Consider the following 19,933-nt stretch of genomic DNA (forward strand, 5'->3'; position numbering starts at 1 on the left):
TTCCCCTCCCGCAGCCAGGGCTCAGTCTGTCTGACTGTCTCTCCCTGTTTCCAGCTTCAGAAAAATGGAAAAGAAAAAAAAAAATTAAAAAAAAAAAAAAGAAATCAAAACCTTTAATCCAATATACAGACAAGGAAGTCTCTGATACAAAGTCACTTAGGGTGGAGAAGGCTTAGTCTTAAAACTAAGCATTAGGGTATAACGACCCTGCCTGCTTACAGCCTGTCCCCCACACCCAATGCAAACTATATATATCATATTTATAAACTTATTTGACCAACACCAAGTAGGGGAATATCCTGGAAAAATAGTCACATGTAGGTCAGTCTGTTGAAAAGTTCATCGTCTCTCAGCTCAACTGGTCCCTTAGCAACACCTCTCCATCTTTGGTCTTTCTTCAATTCCTCCTCTCATTTCCTCCGATGACTTTCAAATCATATCTATTGCTTCAGGCCTCCTATTCAACCCCTGTTCCCTCTGTCTCAGCAGACAATTGAGAAGAATCAAGTAAATTCAGCATCATTTCTACTCTTTCCACATTTGTCCCCACTGTGGCAGACACTTTGGTCACCTACCCAACTGTTCTTCCCATTTTTTTTCTTGGTAACAGAACCCAGATTTGGTTTGAGAAATTCGGTGGCCATGTTCGTCAGGGAGGCTGAGCTCTGGCCTGGCTTCAGTGGCTGAATCAGAAAAAGTCTAACCCATGCTTGATGACTTCATTTTCTTTTCCCAGACCTCTTGCCTGGCCTTCAGATCCTTCTGTTGGATGACTTGCTAGAAATCTTCACCGGGAAACCACTCAGCCCCCTCAAACCTAATATGCCTACGCTACATTCATTGTCTTCCCTGTCACACCTTCTTTCTTATTCTCCGGCTAGATTGGTGGCCTTTCCATTTACTAATCGCTTAAGTAAGACACTCGAGGGCCATCCTGAATATCTTCCCTCCTTCCCCTCAGGATTCAGTCTACCACCAGAAATAGTCGGCTTTGCCTCCTACATCGTTCTCACCATTATTCCTGTGGGTGTCCCTATAGCCACGCCCCCAGTTCAGGTCTCTGTAACCTCTCCCCTACCCACGACGACGACGACTGCCTAATTGCTTTCCCTACCTTCGTTGTTTATCTCCTCCAACTCATCCTCCAGATAGCCAGAGAATTGCATCTTCATAATTAAATCTAACTAGGGTATGCCCATGGTGGAATTCTGTGCCTGGCTCCTCAGTGTGTATTTTGAACATTCTTGAACATGACATGCAACGTTCTTCACGAGCGACCCCTGCTGGCTTCTTCAGGTTTCTCTCCTGGCATTTGCCTTACATTTTATATTCTAGCAACAAAGTTTCTTTTGTTCCCTATGCATGCCATGTTACTTCTCAACACACACACACACACACACACACTCACACACACACACACACATTGCCTAGCTAATTCTCTCAGTTGGATGACCTTTCTTTTTTTTTAAATTTTTATTTATTTTAGAGAGAGAGAGAGAGAGAGAGAGAGAGAGAAGGTGGGGAGGAGCAGGAAGCATCAACTCCCATATGTGCCTTGATCAGGCAGGCCCAGGTTTTGAACTGGCGACCTCAGCATTCCATTCCAGGCCAACACTTTACCCAGTGAACCACCACAGGTCAGGTGGATGACATTTCTTAATTCTACCACAAGACTCGGCCCTTTTAACTGTACAGTTGACCACATTGCTTTGTAATTTTCTGTTTTCTGACTGTCCAGTGCATTTTTACTACTATCTGGGCTGCCAGTGACCCAGCCCATAATACAGATTCCTTAATATTTGTTGAATGAATGAATGGATGTCTAAGCATAGCCTCTAGGGAGTCCAGCCTCCCAAATCTGTCAGTGGAGACCGGGCCCCTGTAGTTTATTCTCAGAACTTAAAGAATGAGCTAACAGCGGTGCCTGGTCCCTCGGAGCCCACGTGTCACTTGCTTGCATATTTCCCACCCTATTGTAATTCTCAGATTGTTTTCTCACCCCGCTGGTGTTTGAGTAATAAGAGAATTTCTCTATGGATCCACATGCAGGAAATAGTAAAAGCGATTTGTGATTCTGGGACCACTTGCATAAAATTAACATGAGCATAAAGAAACTGTTATGTTTGTCAGAGCGGATATTGTTTGCCGATTTTATTTCTTTCCTGTACCCCGATTCTCCCACTCAGTGGCTGGGCGGGACTTGATACCCCCCTGAAAGGGAGATTCTGAGAGCTGGAGGAGGCAGAGAGATCCTGAAAGTGTGGCTCCTTCCTGGATTTTACAGAGCATAGCACGGGCACGGGGCCGGGAGTCTTCCCAGTTCAGAAATGTTTCTCTCTCTCTGACTTCGACTCTCTCTCTGCCACCCTCCACCCTGTAGCCCCTGACACCCACCTGGAACACCCTCTACTCTCCCGAACCCATGTGAAAATTTCCGCATAAACTCAGTCCTGGGCAAACAGTGGAATGCATGGATTCAGGTACATCGTCACATGTCCCCTCCAACCCTGCAACAGAAAGTGAAGGGGGGATCTTTGTTCAGCAAATTAGCAGCAGAATTTCAGAGAGAGAGAGGTAGGCAGACCTTTTGATTAATGTCTTCAGACCACATTACAAGAGCAATTGCCTACTTGACCTATTAATCAAGACAGGGAAACACCAGCCTTTGAGCAGGAAGTTTTAAGACTCTTCAGCCCCCTTTAGCTTCTTGCAATCACAAGGATTTATCAAAGCAAACCGAGTGGGTGGGGGTGGTGGCCATAAAATTACAGGTGTTCCTTTGTTGCACAGGGACTCCTCAGTGCAGGTCGCTCCTGAGGTGAAGAGACCATCGTCCGCTGGGAAATGCACTCCGTGAGGACAAGGGCAGCAGGGACCCTTGCTAGCAAGGGGCAGGCTTGGTTGTTCCTCCCGTCCTCTGATGCAGAAGCATGGATCGTGACCATGTCTTTCCAGCTCAGGGAGGGTGTCAGAGTCACCACAGATGTTCCTGTGACTGCGGCACATGCCTAGTCAGATGTCCTGGGCGTGACTGGGAGCTGTTTGAATGATCTTGCCCTACCTTTAGGGCACTGAGATGGAAAAATCCCAGAAACACACTGCTCTGCAGTCTAGGATAGCTAGACCCAGTTTCCTTAGCTGCTTGGTACAGGATAAGAGTTGAAAATGCTAGTGGTAGAGGCAATGGATAGGTAGACAGTATCACAGGTCCGTGAGTTTATATATTTCAGGAGGGGGTACTGAGGAATGGAGTGGGGGTCTGAGGGCCACATCTCCCCTCCTCCCTCCCTCCTTCCTTGCCAAGAGTCACCAGAAATCTTAGAGGTACAAGCATGGCAGAATATTTTGTCTAAGAAAACATTATCCTGCTTTTGCTGTTAGGTAGTTTTTTGTTTGTTTGTTTGTTTTTTAGCAAGAGGAGGAAGGCAGAGAGACAGACTCCCACATGTGCCCCAACTGGGATCTACCTGGAAAGCCCACTAAGGGGTGATACTCTGCCCATCTGGGGCCATTGCTCCATTGCTCAGCAATGGAGTTCTGTTTTAGCACCTGAGGCTGAGGCCACTGGAGCCATCCTCAGCGTCCAAGGCCAACTCACTTGAGCCAATCAAGCCATGGCTGCAGGAGGGAGGGAGGGAGGGAGAGAGAGAGAGAGAGAGAGAGAGAGAGAGAGGAAGCGAGAAAGAAGAGGGAGGAGTAGAGAAGCAGATGGCTGCTTCTCTTGTGTGCTGTGACCAGGAATCAAATCCAGAACTTCCACATGCCGGGCCGATGCTCTACCACTGAGCCAACCAGCCAGGACCAAATAGCATAGCATATTTGTTCAAAATATAGATGGCCATAAAATGTGACCTACCAGTTTCGTCATAAAGGAGATCCCTAAGTTTTAAAATTCACTCTCAGACTCCCCAATTCATATTATGAAGCAATCATAATTTTAATCTCAGGATCTTTGCCAAGAACTGAAATTAAAAGGAAACTTTAGATGATTTTCATTTTATTTTTTTATTTTATTATTATTATTTTGTATTTTTCTGAAGTTAGAAGCAAGGAGGCAGTCAGACAGACTCCCACATGTGCCTGACCGGGATCCACCCAGCAAGCCCACCAGGGGGCGATGCTTTGCCTATCTGGGGCATTGCTCCATTGTAACCGGAGCCATTCTAGCACCTGAGGCGGAGGCCATGGAGCCATTCTCAGTGCCTGGGCCAACTTTGCTCCAGTGGAGCCTTGGCTGTGGGAGGGGAAGAGAAAGAAAGAGAGAGAGAGATACAGAGAGGAAGGAGAAGGGGAAGGGTGGAGAAGCAGATGGGAGCTTCTGTGAGCCCTGACCAGGAATTGAACCTGGGACTTCCACATGCTGGTCTGACACTCTACCGCTGAGCCACTGGCCAGGGCCTAGATGATTTTTATTTTAGATACAGGTACAAGTATGCTAAATAAAATATCAGTAGAGAGCGAGACTAGCTGACAGTCCCGTTGATGGAGTTCTAAATGGGGAAATGAGAAAGGATGAGGTAAGGAGAAAGATGTTAGAGAGAAGCTGTCCTCAAGTCACTAACTGAACCAGAACAGGTCCTGGGGAATTAATCTAATCCGGGGATGAAAGATACAAAGAATGTAGGAAGCTGTTTACCAAAATAATAGATAATAGTGAGTAAGAGAAGGGAATGTGAAAACCAAATACTGGCATAGCTTTATGTCAGTGCCTATTACCTTATATGGGAATAAAAGCTGAATAAGCTAGCTAAGTATCAAAATGGAACCCATGGTATTGAAGAGGTTGTGTGGGGCAGTTTCATCAGGAGACATGAGGTCTAGTCCAGTTCGACACCTAATTTGCTGTGAGGCCATCGAGAAGCTGCTTTACTTCTCTGTGAAATGAGGTAGTGAGTGTCTATCAGTGCTTCTCAAACTTTCCTATGCCTGGGAGTCACCTGAGAGTTTTGTTAAAATGTGGATTCTGGTAGGAGGTATGGGGCAGGCCTAAGGTCCTGCATCTCTAATTAGCAGTTAGGTGGTGCTAGTGTTGCAGGCTTGTGGCCCGCACTGGGAGTAGCAGGGATCTGGATGGTCTCTAAGTGTCTTCCGGTTCAGTTGAACATGGTTTTATGATCAGCTCTTTCACAGGCAAACAGCGAAAGTCTATGAATTATAGGGATGAGGGCAAAGCTATGACCAGAACTACCGTAGTGAATAAGAACAAGCTCAGTGGTGTGGGCACACCCGTGACCAAACAGTGAAGTTGGTGACTCTGACTAGGTGATTTAGAGAGGCACAGAGCTAAGTTAAAATCAGGGAACAAATCTCAGCCTAAAGGATGTGACCAGAGAGCGAGGGAAGATCAGTGGAGAAAAGTACCCGGGAATCTTGGGAGGGGGCATGTGCTTGGTGAAGTGGCTGCCATCTGGCAAAGGAACAAAGGGGCCGGAACACTGTTAGCCCTCCTTCAGGTCCCTCCGAGTCTCCCTGGCTTCATTCGGAGGACATGTTGTCCCTTCGATTCCTGACACTCCCGCCCTCATCACATGGCTTCTGTAAAAAGTGGAGACAGGCATGGTTCACATGTGAACATTACGGTGAATTAATTCTTAGAAGCAGCTTGGAAACAGACATACACCCTAGTCCTTGGGTTAGGGCCAGGCGCTGGGGGTGGACCCACGTCCCAGGTTTATCTGAGATCTGGAGAGAAGGAAAGGGTGGGGAGGTCCCCGATGTGCCTTCAGAACCAGAAATCTTCCCTGTTGCATTAATCCATTGGAAAAGGACTTCAGTTGGATGGCCATAATGATTTCATAAGCCACTTATATTAAGAAAAGTTCTGGGGTGTAGATAAAGATAGCTACTATTATCTAGTGTAAAATAGGTAAGAGCCAAGATGAGGCAGGTTAAGACCATCAGCTAGTTAGCGATGGTTAGAACTCAGGTCTCTTTGCCTGCTGTCAGTGGAGTTTCCTCCATAGTGGTCGTACCCACACCACACATATGTGATCATATTGTGTGCACTCATCTCTGGCACATAGGACAGAAGAAAATCCAGGGGTCTGATGGCACCGTATCATGGGAATACCAGTTCCTGAGTGGAGGTCTCAAAGGGCCTGTTCCCTTTCCATGTGTCCATCCTCCCCACCCCCTCTGACAAGACCGCTCCTTAAACAGCCCCCACATGCTGCAAGCCCGGCTTGGTTACAGTTTTAGCCATTTCATTGTCCTTTTTCGTGCAAGAGTAAGGGCTGGAGAAGCTCGCGTTTTGTATGTGTGTTACTGACAACCTCTGTTTTCCGACTGATGATCATAGCGCCGTGATTCCGGTGAGTCACCTGGGAGGACGCTCTCAGGGCTGTCTGTTATTGGACCTGGGGGGGGGGGGCGTTGGGCTGGGACTGCGTAATGAGGGGAGGGTGGAGGGGGAACTCGGGTGCTTGGCCCAGTTCCTGCCCAGGGCCCGCTCCTTTATGAAAGGTCAGGAAGTGAGCAGCAGCAGGGTCTGCTTGGGACAGTGTTACCAAAATGATCATTCTCCTCTGAAGGTTCACTTTCAATTTAATTTGCTAGCTAAGGATGGTAAATTATCATTATTAATTGATGAATGCTAAAGTGCTTTGACTACAAAGCACTCTATGTAATTTCTAAGGCAGTAATTTCTGGTCTAACTTTGAGGGCTGATCCAGGAGAGAGATAATAATAATAATAATAATAATAATAATAATAAAAAATAGTCTTCTAAAATGGTTTAAACCCAGGCCTTCTCTTGGTCTGGAACACTGCCTTAGGGGAACATTGCAGAGTCTGTGGTTTCCCACTCAATTAAAAAAAACTGTCCTGTTGCCAGGGGCATCCCTGCAGGAAGAAGGCTTTGGGGGAGACCCGTGGGTCTTCACTGTCCAGTGATGTTGGGAGGTAAAGGCTGTGGTAGGGAGGTTTCCAGAGAGCTGAAGGATCCAGGGGCCCAGGGCCTGTCCTGGGGTGGGGGGTGGTGAGAACTCCTGCTGAAGCAGGGGGGGCGGGGCAGGACTCCTCCAGGTGGATGTGTGGGCAGGGGAGGACAAAAGCCAATCTGGGGAGAGAGTCACAAAGGTGTGTGTGTGTGTGTGTGTGAGAGAGAGAGAGAGAGAGAGAATGAATATATATTTGAAGAACCCCAAGTAGAGTATGTTTGGCAGGGTATCATCAAGAGATATAATTCAAAGGCCAGGGGGCTTTTATTTAAAGAAGTTAAGTGAGCGCATCCATCATATCCTTCCCTGCCAAAACTCTATTAAGAGGATGATAGATAATACGATATTTTTAAATATGTAAGCCATAAGGACAGACACACCAGAAGAAGCACAACGACAAAATTTTAGGAGCTAGGCACTATGTGGAAGTGTGGCAATTGACTGAGCCCACTGGAATTCTAATCTTAAGTAAGTAGTGGGGACAACAGGACAGGAAGACAATTGGAACCAGAGATTGCCCCCACCCCAGAAATCTCAGGAATCCAAGGGAAAGGACACTCTGGCGGTGCAGGGAAAGGAGGACCTAAAGCCAGGAGAGTTGGCTCAAATTATTTTCAAGAGTTGGAATTCCGAATGGCTTCCCCGTCTGTATGAGTTCCCACTGTGGCAGAAGACCAGAGGGTCATTCTGTGGAGGGGATGAGAGCTTATGCTTTTGGAAGCTGTGGAGAGATTATGTGAAATAAGGGGTCATTGGTTTTCCTCATCAGGGAGTTGTCGGTGACTTCAGTTGCAGCCGTTTTATTGGAATAAGTGGTATTCAGAGCCAGATTGCAGCATTCCTGGGGCCCAGGGAGCAGTCCGCTGAAACCAGTAGTCTCTTAATGCCCACCTCTCTAACTCTATGCGTGCAAGTGCCATCCCCTGGGAGGGAACTGTGTTCTCACCCCAGGGACCACTTAGACACACAACATTGGATTTCTACAATGACTTTGTGAGAGCATTTCTGGGGATTCATGAGCCCTGGCTGAACCTATTATCATGTTCTTTGGTTTGTTATTTTTATGGGGTTTTGTGTGTGTGTGTGTGTGTGTGCGAAACCTTCAGTGGGATGAAATGCTGAGACTGGCCAGGAAAGGGGTGGAGAATTACAATAGCCTTCAAGTAATTTCTTAGCATGAATAGAGAACTATCTACCTGCAAAAGTGAGAGCCTTCCTGTGCAGTGAATGTGTGATGTCGACTTGTCATTGGACCCAGCGTTGCTACTCCATACACCTACTATCCATGCCTCCATCCATGCCTCCATCCATCCACCCATCCATCCATCCATCCATCCAAATATTTGCCACTGTCATGTGAGTTACAGAGATAAAAACAAGGAGCAGATATTACTATGCGCTCAGGAAGCTTACAGGAGGGAAGGGTGGGGTCTGTGTGCCCCAGAAGCACCAGGGCAAGAGGAAGGGGCTAAGGAAACATTCTCTGGAGCGTCTCCTATCTGAAGCAGCCATGCATCGGGGCACAGAAAGGAGGTGGGGTCCTGCAGGAAGTGTGCCGACTGCTCTGCCTGGACATTGCCCCTCCTGTGACCTGAGTGGGACCTCAGTCTTTCCAGGGCCGTGTGGGTTGAGAGCTCTCAGTCTCTGGGGCTACTTCTGAATGGATTACTGGGCCACCCGTGCACAGGGAGGGTGGCAAGGAGGGTCCATCAGGAGCTTGTGTTTGGAGCTCGTCTTTGGGGTGACGGATTTGGGTGTATGAGGAAAATGATATTTCTTGTAAGTACTCAAAGGGGTGCCATAAAATTTAAACAAGGAGTCTCAGCCCTTGTAATTGGAAGGCCCAAGAACTTTCTGTGGCATAGCCAGATCGTGGCTATGAAACCAGGTTCCCCAGACAGCAGTGCTCAGGGCCCAGCCGTCCTTGGCAGGCAGGATGTCCTCTCCCCAGGTATTTTCGGGCTCCGCCTCACAGAGTGTTGGTGCATCTCAGATGTTCCCTGGTCCCGGGAACCCCCCAAGGAGGAGTTTATGTGGGGCCAGGGCTTTCACATAGCTGTAATCAGAGCCTTTGCTGGTAGCTCTGATGCCTTGGTCCTTGGCTGGCCACCTGTGGCAGCCACCCAGGGATGTTCCATATATGTTCAGATGGCCCATTGGCCTCTGGAACTCATTCCTCTCTGGGTCAGCTGGGAAATGTCATTCTCCTCCTCCCAGCAGTTTCTGGGCTGTTGGACCTCAGTGACCAGTGAGTCCTTGCCCTGTGGTCTACTTTCCCAGCATGGACAGTCTGTCCAGGAGGCATCTGGCTGGGTCTTATCAGGAGCCACATCACAGTTCTCTAGACCTTTGTTCCTCCATGTTCCAGGCTCATCCCACCAACATGTTTGGTCACAGCTTTGTTTTGTTGTTGGGCTCCAGGCAGATCAGACCTGCTACTGGGCAACCATCCGAGAGTCCTTGGAGATTTCCTGGGAGATAAGAAGTTCCCTGGACATGGGGAACTTTCTGGGAAGGTGTTTCCCAGCTTCACAATACAGACCCCACCAGCTGTGTTTCTAGGCTATGAGAAGAGCAACATATATTTCAGTGTTATGGAAATCAATAGAAGTTTTCTTAAAATGAAAGTGTATGGTGAAGCCCTGGAGGACTCCCTGGGGGAGGTGGTGGTGAAATGGACATACAGAAAAACACAGGAGGCTTGGGTTGGAGCTTTCAAACCCGAGTCCTCGTGTCAGGTGTGGCTCCATGGTAAACCCAGCTCATTAAAGAACGTGGTGTCAGTGCTTGCTGGAGAGTCTCAGCTATTTGTGGATTCACTTCTGAAACTTGAACTTTGTCCTGGATGGAGGAGATGGAATATATGTGGGAAATGGGAAGACAAAGTATAACTGAAGGTGAAGGAAGTCGGTGGGGATGAGAAACACCTGGGGAAGAGGGCGTCGGTCGTGATTTTTGGCTGCTACCCAACTCCCTACCCCCTTTATCTTTGAGGCATTCTCTCTCTGGAGAAGCTACATACCATTTCAGCTTTCCCGACAGCTAGACCAGTCATATGACCAATGATTCACAGTCAGACTCACTCAGGGTGGACTTAGACTTGAAAGCTAAGAATCCGAAAGAGCTGGGCTATACAGACACCAGCTTGGTGAGGCTGATGGCACCCATGGTAGCTGGATTTGCTTTCCAGAGTCCATGGAAGTCACGGTCCGGCTTCCAGAGTCCATGGAGGTCACTGTCCAGTAGCAGTGCTGTCTGTGGAATGGGCAGCTACATCTGCGTCCAGTAGAAGTAACAGCCACATCTTCATAGAATCAGTTCTATGAGAGACTCTGGGATGTTTCTGTGTGTAGGTGGCATTTAAACCCAATTCTGATACCCCTGGAGCTCTGGGAGCAATCTGATGTCCTTTGGGGTCCCCTTTCTGCCCTAGCCATCAGCTTGCAACTAAGAAGCTTGACCCCAAACAAACAAGTCACATCGTCAGACAACTTCGATGACAAGACGTTTGAAAGGGGCAGGAGAGACACCCATGACCCTATCAGTTCAGCGGGAAAGTAATGACCCCTACGATTCCTTCGCGGTCCTTCCCTGTGCTACTTCCATGGACATTAGGTGTCACGTGCACAGAAAAAATATCCATCATCAAATGACTTTGGGAATTTGAAAAATGTTCTCTATTATCATGTAGTTTTCTTTATTTCAATACTCCTCAAGTACATTTATTTTCCTGGGAACGTTTCGGGGCTACCGAGGGGCACACGTGACCTGTGCAGTGCTGCCTGCCGCTCTGCTCACACACGGGCGTGACCTGCACACAGTGGCAGGGGGCACGTGCAGGTTCGGCCCTGCTTTCTTCTTCTATATCGTCTCACAGGGACAGTGAGGACAAGATGTTGCGTGGAGGAAGCTTCTCTCCTTTTGTCCCTGGTTCTCTAAGTGTGAACCTGGAATCCCCTGTGGATGAGAAGGGGGCACCTGGTCCGGAGCCAGCAGACCAGTCCTGGTCCTGTGTCTCTGCTCGTGGGCATTCTGGCAGAAGCAGGTTGTCCTGACAAAATGAGGGCCAAGACCTCCTGATCCTGAAATCAATTTAATTTATTTGGGCATTTCCAGCTCACGGAAGAGCGGTGACAGCCAGGGTTGTCATGCAAACGGACGCAGAGTGTCCTTGGTGCTTCCAGTTACGCCCAGTGTGGAAAGAGCAGAGACCAAAGTAGCCTTAACTCGGAGGAAAGAAAAATACCGGATCACCTGTGGGGCACGGGTGGGAAACGGGGAGAAGAGCTCTTTTCACTTGACTACCGGTTTCACCTGCTGAGCCTGCCCCTGGAAATACAACACTTACCACTTGGGTATAGCCGTGGCCCAACAGCCCACGTGCCTCTGCGGGTCAGACCCGGTGCTGGGAGACACCGCCATGGATCTTCATTTGGATTTATATCAGTGGGGACAGGAGCTTGGAGTTTTCCCTGCTGCATCCCCAGAATACAGAAGAGTTGCCCTATAAAATCTGTCTCCTCGGAGAAGGGTGTCGTTACGTCTCACTGACGGAGGTTGAACCTTGAGTCCTCAGTAGCCCGAAACTTCTAGTTTGGTACATATCTGCACGTGACCACATTTACCATCCTACTCCTCTAAGTTCCCTTCGAAAAGCCGTTATGCCACAGATCTCTGCGCTGTCCTGTTCAGCAGGAATTTGCTCTGAATTAGCCCCCTGCTGTGAACTGGCATGTTCAGAGGACATGTGGCTCCGTGGCTGGGGATGTGATGGCTGGGCACCTGAGACAGACTCTGCTAATAACAATAAAAAATGAAAGTTAACGTACATTTTATAAAATCTTCTAAAAAAAGCTTGGAAGAACAGGTGAAATATAGCAGCAAGAATTTATCAGCCTAAAGTCTAACAGAAAGTAGGGATCAAGAGATCAAACATAGTTTTGATCCTGAAGGCTGTGGCTGAGCCTGATGAACTTGGACTTCAGTTTTTCTTAGTTTTGTAAGACAAGCGGTGTGTGTGTGTGTGTGTGTGTGTGTGTGTGTGTGTGTGAGAGAGAGAGAGAGAGAGAGAGAGAGAGAGAGAGAGAGAGAGCGCCAAGTCCAGAGCCAGTCCCAAATCCTGGGACTGCAGGGGGTCACAGACTCTGTAGACATGATCTTGAACTAAATCCAACTGCATCCTCCACACTCAGGAAATTTCAAGGCAAGTTGCCTAAGGACCAGACACAACAGAGTTAATAAAAAATCCCACACCCAAAACAAAACCCAAAAAACCTCAAACAACCCTTCCCGGTAATTAAAATATTAAACTGGCCTTTGTGTGGACATGAGTGGTCCAAAAAATTCAAGTCTCTGGGCTTCTACCAGCATTCATTCACGCAGCAACAATAGGCTAATGCATGAGCTTGTAAGCAGGGTAAAATCAAACTGCAGACCCCAGAAGTACCTAGCAGCAAATCTAATAAAAGATGTATGAAACCTCTTTGAAGAGAATTAGACTCCTTTATTGAGGAACAATACAGAACATATAATAAGTTGAGAGATGTTTTGTGTGCACTGACTAAAGGATTTAAGATTGTGAAGAGGTCCATTCTTCCAGATTATTGGAGTCAACACCATTCCAATAAAAGTTCTTTTTTTTTATAGAACTTTACAAGCTGATTTTAAAATTGATTTGGAAGTGCAAAGAGTCAAGAATAGCCAAACATTCTTAAGAGACTTAAAGATAAAGAACAAAGTGAGAGGTCTTTCCCTACAGATACCAACAGTTATTTTAAAGCCATAACAATTGAGATAATGTGGTACTGGGGCCGATTAGAAAGGTGGCATTACAGGTCAGTGATAAGGATAGAATCAAATAAATAATGTGGGGAAATCAGGATGGACGTGGTGAGGTCATAGGGGAAAAATATAAATATGTCCCTTCTTTACCTCACAGATGGTGCTGAACCATCTACGTCCATCATTTTGTAGGTCAAAAACAGTCAACTGTGGGCAGTTACATGTTATTTTACCCAGTAAAAACTTCCAGGTATATTGAAAACCTAAATGCAAAAAATAAAAGTGCCTAACCAGGCGGTGGCACAGTGGATAGAGCGTGGGACTGGGATGCGGAGAACCCCGAGGTCGCCAGTTTGACCACAGGCTCATCTGGTTTGAGCAAAGCTCACCAGCTTGGACCCAAGGTTGGTGGCTTGAGCAAGAGGTTACTCCATCTGCTGTAGCCTCACAGTCAGAGCACATATGAGAAAGCAATCAATGAACAACTAAGGTGTCGCAACGAAAAACTGACGATTGATGCTTCTCATCTCTCTCCATTCCTATCTGTCCCTGTCTATTCCTCTCTGACTCTCTCTCTGTCTCTGTAATAAATAAATAAATAAATAAATAAATAAATAAATAAATAAATAAAAGGTGACCAACTTAAAAAAAAGTACAGATAACACAGGGGAATATTTTCAAGTCTGAGGATCAGAAAACAAGACCAACACACACTAACCATCATGGAAAGCTTGGTAAATTTGATTACATCGAAACCAGGAACTCTTTATCAAAGACACCATGAAGGGAGCGGAGACCAGCAACAGAGTGCAATAAGGTATTTTAAATGCACAAAACAGCTAAATGCTTCCCATTTAGCATATATAAAAATAACTCCTAAAATCAGTAGGAAAACTTGACAGGCAGACTTGTAGAAAATCCATTCAAGGAGTTATCTGGATCTTCCAGGATTTGACATAGTTTATTATACAAAAATTTTAAGAAGTACTCTTTTTTTTTTTTTTTACTATTGCCACTGATCTCATCAGGAAAGTCCTTGAGCGTTGGGAAGATATCAAGCTTAGCATGGCGAAGACAAGTTTTCCAAAATTTTCATTTTCTTTTGAGAGCTCAAATTGTTATCACTAGCTACGAACACTGTTGACTGTTTTCCTCGAAATGACATGCTCACTTGGCTTACTTTCGAGGAAGTGTCTGCCAGTACCCATGCCTGAAAAAACCCCATAGTTTCTGTCATTTGTCCTTTCAAGTAAAAATGGCATCCCATGAACAAAAGCGACCAGTTGAGCTGAGATGCAATCACACTGTTCTTTGTGGAAATGCTTCAATCATTCTTCCCATTTAGTCACACCAACTTCAAAAGAGGCGCAAGCACTCACGGGCAAGATACAATATGATTAATAATTTTTACTTTTTCATCAAGTGAAAATGGCATTATTATTATTAATTTGCTGAGTAAAAAATATGACTGAGTACAGTTTCTTGCTGTTGTCTTGATCTTTGCTAAGAACTTGTAGCTTTACCACCATCAGTGCAAGAGTCCACGCAACGAAAAAGCTAAAAATGATCTTCATAGTCTTTTAAAACATTTTGGATTTTATGGGTCCTCTGGAAAGGTCTAATAGACCCCTGAGGATCTGTGGACCACAGTTTGACAACCACTGCCCTAGATGGGGGATTTCTCCAATGTCAACAGCAAGCCACTCATAGAAACGTCTAGAATCCAGGTGTTCAGTTATTTTTCTTCTTTGTCATAGGGTCTCAGGACCACATGGCTGAGTTGGTAATCAGGGACATTTTGATGAGCATATCAGATGGAACTCTTTTGATATTATCCATCTGAGTACATTAAGGACATATCTTTGGGGATGGATGTGGTGAGGTCAAAGATGGAGAGAGGCAATTATTTCAAATTTTCTTAATTGTTTTTTTCAGCAGTAGAAGTTAATAGTACATTTCTTTTTAGACTGGATTAAAACTTTCCTGGGGTCTAAATGTTATGAGGCATCTCCTTTATTGTTGAAGATGGTAAGTTAAGTTTCTGTTGGTATCAAATAACCAACAAAACCCAACTGTCTTACACAATATGGGAGGTGATTTCATAACTCCAGGTCAGACTGGATTCAATAATGTAATGTATCAGAACCCACTTTCATCCCGTTTCTGTGTGACCCCATGTGGTGTCAGCTTCACCCTGAGCCTGACCTTGGTCATGGAGAGAAAATGGAAACATGTTCTGAGAGTTTTAGCCACAGCACAATAGAATTCAGAGGCAGTGGGGGTTTCATTCCTAGAGCCACTCAAAATGTCAGCTCTCATATTTTGGGGTGGAATTGGAACTTGTACTCGCCCTGAACCAGTAACTGTGGGCTGGGCCAGACCAGGTCTGGGCTGATGTGCTCAGGTTGGAACCACTGTGCCCTGACCCTGGAGCGGTGATTTTGGCAGCAGAGGAGGGGAATGATATTTTCTCCCAGGGGACATTTTGGTCACCATAACTCTGTGTGTGTGCACGCACACACACACGACTGTTATCTGAAGGATAGAGGGTGATACTAGCTCAGTTCTTCGTAGTGGCTTGACTCTGAGGGAGAAATCAATGGTCCTGGGAGTCCGAGGACGAGTTCCAGGCAGAGCTTGCTGGTAGAGCCCCTTACTTAGCTGCTCCCTGGCCCTTGATCTGGAGGAGGACTGTGGTGCAAAGGATCCCAAAGGAAAGCAGCAACTCTTTGGCACCAAGATGTGAAACCCAAATTTTCCTCCTGACTGTGAGCTCTGTGGCTTCTTCACACACACCTGCTGGAAGGGATCCCATCAGTCTCTTAAAGAGATGGAACCAGACCCATCTCACCTGACCCAGAGAAGCAAACGCGAGGGCCACCGCTGCCCATCATACTTGCGTGGTGATCCTGTTTTTATCCCGGGTGCCCTACACATACATCACCGAGGTGATTGCACCTTCTAAGCACAGAAGAACTAGGTCACATGGACCAAGAGGCATGTGAGGCTGGGGCAATAGGAAAGAAAAGCCAGCATGGTGACTTCTCTGATAAAGCCAGAGGAAGATGTGGTGTCCCTCCCTGCAGCCCCCTTCCTGGGGGCCGGAAGAGCTTGTTGGGAGGGTGAGTCAGGGGGAGGGGTTCAGTGGTGGCATGCTTCTCTGTCACTTACTGAGGATGCAGCAAATTTCTTTCCTGGAAAGCTTTTGATTTTTCCTTTTGCTTCATCTCTGTTCTTGTGACACAAGTTTCCCTTGGTCAGGGTCTGCTCCCTGATATCATGGAGCACATAGTCGTGTGACTTGATGTCCTCGTTCTCCTGGGGTATGGACAGTGACACCCGCTTCCTTGTTCAGTTGGCCAGAACCCTGAACTAGGCAGTATTTTGGGACAAAGCCTTCCCTTCCTCTTGTCTTTGGTGCCTAACTTACCCTCATTTCTTTTTTTTTTTTTTTTTTAAAGAAAACTCCAGGACAGATGAGATTGGGAGGCATTTGGGGATCTTAAACAATCAATACCATTTATCATTGTCCATCAGGGGAAGCAGCAGAGCTAAAGGTCTAATTTATAAGTGACCCTGAATTTGAAGCTTAATTAATTCCTGGAGAGCCATGACAAATTGAACAGCGGAGAGTCAAACTCTCATTTTCTATCAGCACTGTCTTTTAAATTCTAGTCCCTACCTTGGAATCTAATCTCATGCCCACAGTGATTCCAACGAAATGGAACTGAGAACACAGATAGCTCTTCAAACATTTATAAAGTACATAAAAGGAAATTCAATAGAAAAGCTATAGCAATGTTCTCTTTGGTGTTGGGGAGGCTCTTTTGTCTTATGGGCTGAAATGGACTGACGCTTCTTAAAATGTTGCTTTAATGAAGTCTGGATTGAAGTCATCATCTTCTGGTGATAAATCATGAAAGAGCAACTCTCAACTGAGGGTGATTTTGCTCCCCAAGGGCAGATTGCATTTGTCAGCATCTGGATACTTTTGGTTTTTATAACTTGGAAGGGGGTGGTGGTCCTACTGGAATTTAGTGGGTAGAGGCCAGGGATGCTACTAAATATTCTACAATGCACAGGACACCGTCCTGCAATGAAGAACCATCTGACCGAAATGTTAATGGTACTGGCGTGTTAAAACCCTGCCCTGTAGCTAGCATGGACATTTCAAACTGAGTTCAAGTTCAGGTCATTTCTTTGGGAAAATAAGAAGGGTGGTCAAAAGCTAGATTTATAAGACGATCTCTCAGAGTATTCAAGTGTTACATGATGGGTTTAGGGGGAAGGTAGAGGGGGACAGTTAGTTCCATGTGGCACGTGGACCCCTTCCTTGTTGGTGACACTTCTGTGGCAGTACGTCAGCTGAGATCCAGGTGGTCACGGCTGACAACAGTTGCAGTGCCGCTTGGGTTGTAAGTACAAGTTTGGATTATTGCTCTGAGGGTTTTATTTATGGAAGGCAAGTCATAAAAAGCGAGTGTGGCCCACAAATCACACCGGGCGGTGCCTGAACGGAGACATAATTTACACGTCCCCTCCTGGTGCCCACTGTTTTCTGTGGGTCTTTACACTTCCTGCACAGCTCGCATACTGCATTTTCATAATTGCCACCGCATTTCTTATAATTTACGTGCGTTTCCCAGAAACCTCAAAAGGGCTATTATGGTCTGTTGCGACAAGCAGACCCAAAGCTTTGGCAGACCCTGCAAGCTGTAACAGAGGGCCTCATGGTGACCTCGGTCAGAGCTGTTGTTCTTTAAGGCCTTCAGGGGCAACAATACCTGAAGGCACCGGGCCATTTATTTTCTGATGCTCTCTTCCCCCTTCCACTCCCCCAAGAAAGAGTCTACAGCACGTAATCCTTTGAGCGGGTCCTGTTAGCTTTTCAGATTCAAGAAGCTACTTATTGCCACTTTTCTTAGCATTTGAAGTGTTTCAAATGTACCTGAGATAATATATATATGTAGTCTGCTCACAAAAATTAGGAGATGTTTTAGAATGAATATGAAGCAATAAAAAAAAGAAGCATTTGATTTTTTTTTATTAAACAAGAACATCAGAAAAGCAAACGACAGGTCAAAGAAAGTTGTTCAATTAGGCAAATGAGATGCAAAGCCAACTTTTATTTCATTGGTGAAAGTGCACTCTACAAAAGGCTAAAAGTACTGGAGTATCTGCACGTCCCCTAGTCCCCTAGTTTTTGTGACCATATAAATATATGGTCAATATTGAAATGACAACCCTTATCCTAATTAACTGAATTTTTTCTCTGTATACCTCCTTCCAAGTTCCTCGTGAACACATAAACACATATTGGGGAATCTTCACTCTATTCTATTATAAAACCTTGGAAGCGAGGGGCTTCATGCATGCGTGTGGGACATCTAGCCTGGGGCAGGGAGGCAGTTTGGTACAAGTGGATGACATGGGAAGAGACCAAAAGAGATGGAATCTCTTGAAGGGGACCAGGCCTTTATTTCTGCACATGCAGAGACAGCGCTGGGACTGGCCCATAGTAGGTCCTACTGAACGCGGAGGGAGGGTGAATTAGAGATGCCGCTGTGTGTGGACTTAGGTGGCCAGCGTGTGCCCTTTCATGGTTCTCTGAAAGCCTGCGTGATGGACTCTATTGCACATGTCACACGGGCGGAGCGATCACAGGCTCCATGGGCCCTTATTCCGTGATGACGTTTTACCACTGATGCAGCAAAAAGGTCACCGGTAAAGACACGTGTCCCCAGGGACACCGGGAACATGACAAGGAGAGAAGATGCTAGCTACTGTGTTTAGGTCGGGTTCTTGGTAACTGCACTGATTACAAATGCTGCTGACATTTCTCTTGCTTAATAATCCACTTTTAATTTTACCCGTGGCAGTTCTTCGCTCCCATAACACAGCAATGATTAAATCTGTGTTTAGATGGTTGTAAATGCCCCCGGAGGTCCTCAGCAATGGGTGAATTACAGTAGTTGAAGTTAGCCTCTAATGGTAGCATTCAGCCACCCCAGGAATAAATCACAATGACCGGGGTGCCTTCAGGTCCCCCCCCACCCCCCGTCAGTCTCCTTTTCTGAGATAGGAGCTTCGGGTGACGAGTTTTATCTGCGTATGACAATGGTTGTTCCTCTGGTAACGTGACCCCAAGTGGCTTATTTAGAACAGGACCAGGAAATGTGGCTCTTTTCAAAGGGCCCCTCTTGCCTGGTAGCCCAGAAGTCTGTGTTCTAGGAAATGAGCCCACCCCACCCCCCGCGTCCCCAGGGAGAGGGCCAAGGAAGCGCTCTGCCCCTGTTCGTGCAGGGCACCTTGGGGGGGGGGTGGCTGTCACTGTGGCTGGGAGCTGTTGCCACGGTTGAGAAGAGGCCTGCTGGTGTCCACAAAAGACTGGGGGAAGGACTCTGTTTGGGGGAAAAAACTGCCAAGTGTGGGACTCTGTTCCTTCGAAAGGTACTCTTCTCTGTCTCCCTTTTGACAAGGGGACATGGAGGAAGGTCTCTCCCTCTTGGCCTGGGGATTCATAATGTTTAGTCTGTGGCACCTGGAGGTGGGGGGAGCTCTGTTATTGAGGTCCCTCAGAGGTCGCCAGGGGCCAGGCAAACACGAGCCCCCCACTTCCTGGCCCTGCTTCCCAAGGTTACGCTGTTTTATGCCCTGTGACTCTCATTCACACTGCTTCCTCCTCACCTGTCCATGCTGGGGTGTTGCCATCGTCACAGGACCCAGCCAGGGCGACCTCCCCCAGGTGGTCTCCGAACACGCCCTCCCCAGGCCAGCGGGGAAGAGCTGGTGGGGGTCCCGGCACCACTGCACAGCCTCTGTTAGTGACTCTGCACTTGTGTGTGTGCTTGCAGGGCTGAACTGCAGAAGGGTCCTCCGCGGCCCTCCTCGTGGACCTGTAGCCTGGCTAGTCTTATCTAGTGCTACCTGGAGGTTACAGTTACAATGTGCACTGGGTCCATTTTCGGGGGGGGGGAAGGGAATGTTTTCCAAGATGACCAAGTCTGAGGAGTAGGTGGGCATAGGAGCTGGACACGGACTGAGCCAAGGGGAGGCAGGCCTAGCAAGTTGGGCCTTTGACTGTTCTCTGCCAGGGCCCATAGATGGCACTAGAGCCCTGGAGAACTGGCTACCCCCGGACACTCCGGAGTTGAGGCAGCAGCACAGGGAGACTGTCTCTGTGGCTGGTCGGGGCTCAGAACCACACACCCAAG

General features: G+C 47.0%; 1 long non-coding RNA gene across 1 annotated transcript in view; it reads left to right on the top strand.

Moving 5' to 3' along the window:
• Window positions 1-19,933, top strand: part of LOC136325969 (uncharacterized) — a 37,327-nt gene that overhangs the window by 8,889 nt on the left and 8,505 nt on the right. The window lies entirely within an intron of this gene.

Source organism: Saccopteryx bilineata, chromosome 2 (assembly GCF_036850765.1).
Source record: "Saccopteryx bilineata isolate mSacBil1 chromosome 2, mSacBil1_pri_phased_curated, whole genome shotgun sequence".
NCBI classification, from domain to species: domain Eukaryota; kingdom Metazoa; phylum Chordata; class Mammalia; order Chiroptera; family Emballonuridae; genus Saccopteryx; species Saccopteryx bilineata.